The sequence below is a fragment of the Bactrocera tryoni genome, chromosome 4 (assembly GCF_016617805.1).
Source record: "Bactrocera tryoni isolate S06 chromosome 4, CSIRO_BtryS06_freeze2, whole genome shotgun sequence".
Lineage (NCBI taxonomy): Eukaryota > Metazoa > Arthropoda > Insecta > Diptera > Tephritidae > Bactrocera > Bactrocera tryoni.
The window spans coordinates 29,252,814-29,254,863 of record NC_052502.1 but is presented as its reverse complement, the minus strand read 5'-3'; the positions used below and the strand labels follow the sequence as shown (position 1 = coordinate 29,254,863).

At 38.1% G+C, this 2,050-nt stretch overlaps 1 protein-coding gene across 1 annotated transcript in view; it reads right to left on the bottom strand.

Moving 5' to 3' along the window:
* Positions 1 to 1,539, bottom strand: part of LOC120774439 — a 407,953-nt gene extending 406,414 nt beyond the window's left edge. The window contains exon 1 of the mRNA XM_040104080.1: positions 1,256 to 1,539. The gene's annotated coding sequence lies outside the window, so the exon portion shown is untranslated. The remainder of the gene's footprint in view (positions 1 to 1,255) is intronic.
* Positions 1,540 to 2,050: the final 511 nt, after the last annotated feature.

The window sequence follows — 2,050 nt, the reverse complement described above, 5'->3', positions numbered from 1 at the left end:
GAGCGTGTTTTTAAAATTCTAGTTTTGATTTGTTATATAACATTTAAGTACCGAAAATACATTTGTTAATTTTAAGTCTCTATTGCTACGCTTTAAGTTGAGCCACCAATCAATGGATAATTCACGAAAAAAATATGGAACATACATACGTATTTTCAGTCAAAGCAACAGCATCCTTCAAATATATTAATATTCAGCGCACAAATTTTGACAGTTTTACCTTTTGAGATAAAAATAATAGCATTGATTTCCAAATATTCTAATTTTTTGCACGAGTTCACAGCAAAACATTTCTCTTTCAATGAAATTTTTGTAAATAGATGTTTGTACGTATTTATTTATAGATATTTTCTATTTATAGAGACTTCGCCTGCTTGTCTTATATATTATTTGAGCAAAAATTTTCATCTGAGTTTCATTAAGATGACATATTGACCACTACGAAAAAGATAAAATCAAATATATTTTATATTAAAAAGTGCTATTTTTGCAAACATATAATTTTTCACAGAGCTTCACAATCCATTTTTACCAAAGCAGTTACCAATATCACCGCTTTAACTATAATCAAACAGGGTAACAGCATTCAAAATGAAATACCACTGCACACACACACACACAACCGCTTGTCAGCAATTTAATGGTTTCTTGCTATGCAGAGTTATGTGCCACCCACCAAGTGCCACGCATAGCAGCAGCACACTTTCACTTTCGTTTGTTTGCGTTTCACGCACAATAATTCAATTGGAATGCCTTTGCTGGCAGGCAATGCGTACAACTTTTCACTGTTTACGTAGCATACCTGCAGGCGGTGCACGTACACTACGCTTTCACTAACTTTTAATGCTTTAAGGTACCGTTAGGCAAGACAACAAGCACAACTAACAGGAGTAAGTAAGTATTTTTAAAGCGGAAATTGTAATTTAAACAACTTTATGTGAGCGCAAACTTTAAACAGACGTGGTTGTATACATTTATATTTATAAAAATGTGTGGGTGTATTGCAAACTAAAATGCCACAAAATAATGCTGCAAAAGGCAAGCGAGTGCCTAAAAGTAGCACACAGCCAAGTGGTGGCTGCTCTCAGAGGCGGATGACTACAGCTGACGCGGCAGCCTAGCCCAATTTTTTACACAAGCGCCGAGGTAGGTTAGGTATTTAGGAGCGACTGTGTGGGAATTTATATATTTTAGCACACAACAAAAACTATTGCTGAGCACTTTAAATTGATATTGGCACAAACACACTACTCACTTGCCTGAAATTTTATTTTACAGCTGTTACAACGCCTAAAAGTAGGCAACACTTGCAGTTATTTTTCACGATTTTCACGCACTAAACGCATGTTTTGCATAAATTTGTTGTTATTTTTGTATATTGCTGCTTTTTCTTAATTTTCCATGCAATTACTTCTCGCTTGAGTAGGAAAACTTCACAAAACCGTTTCGCATTTTTCAACGCGTTCAAACGCGCACATCAACCAACACACACGCACACACACTATCGAATTACCGACGGACACTACGTCACGCTCAATGTGTGTGCTCACCGGGCAACAGTTCAAATGAAACTAGTTGCGACACGTCTGCTGGCGACGCGATTGCTCGCACTTCGGCGTCGTCGTACTTCATATGCCTGCACGGACATGTACGAAACTCGCTCGCCCCATTGGATGCTGACCGTGTTTGCTAGCTAGCTGCCAATTGACGGCATTACGTCTGTGCGCTGCGCTGTGTGCTGCATAATATTAGGCGCGCGCCTCAAGTACGACGACAATGGCTTACAAAGTATACCCGATTTCGATTATTTCGAACGCATGTAACGCATGAGAATTACGAAATTCGAACTTCGACAGAAAAAAATCAAAACAAAATAATTGAGCAGCAGAGACACCACGATTGTTGAAACGATTGCTCAATTTGAGCTTTACTGTGTCATGTAACGAAATGTGCACAAGTTCGAAAAAATACTCTCATGTGCGGTTGTGTATGTGCGTAGTCGCTTCTAAATCCTAAAAACAGACAAACTGTTGTACACAAAGCGTTGTAA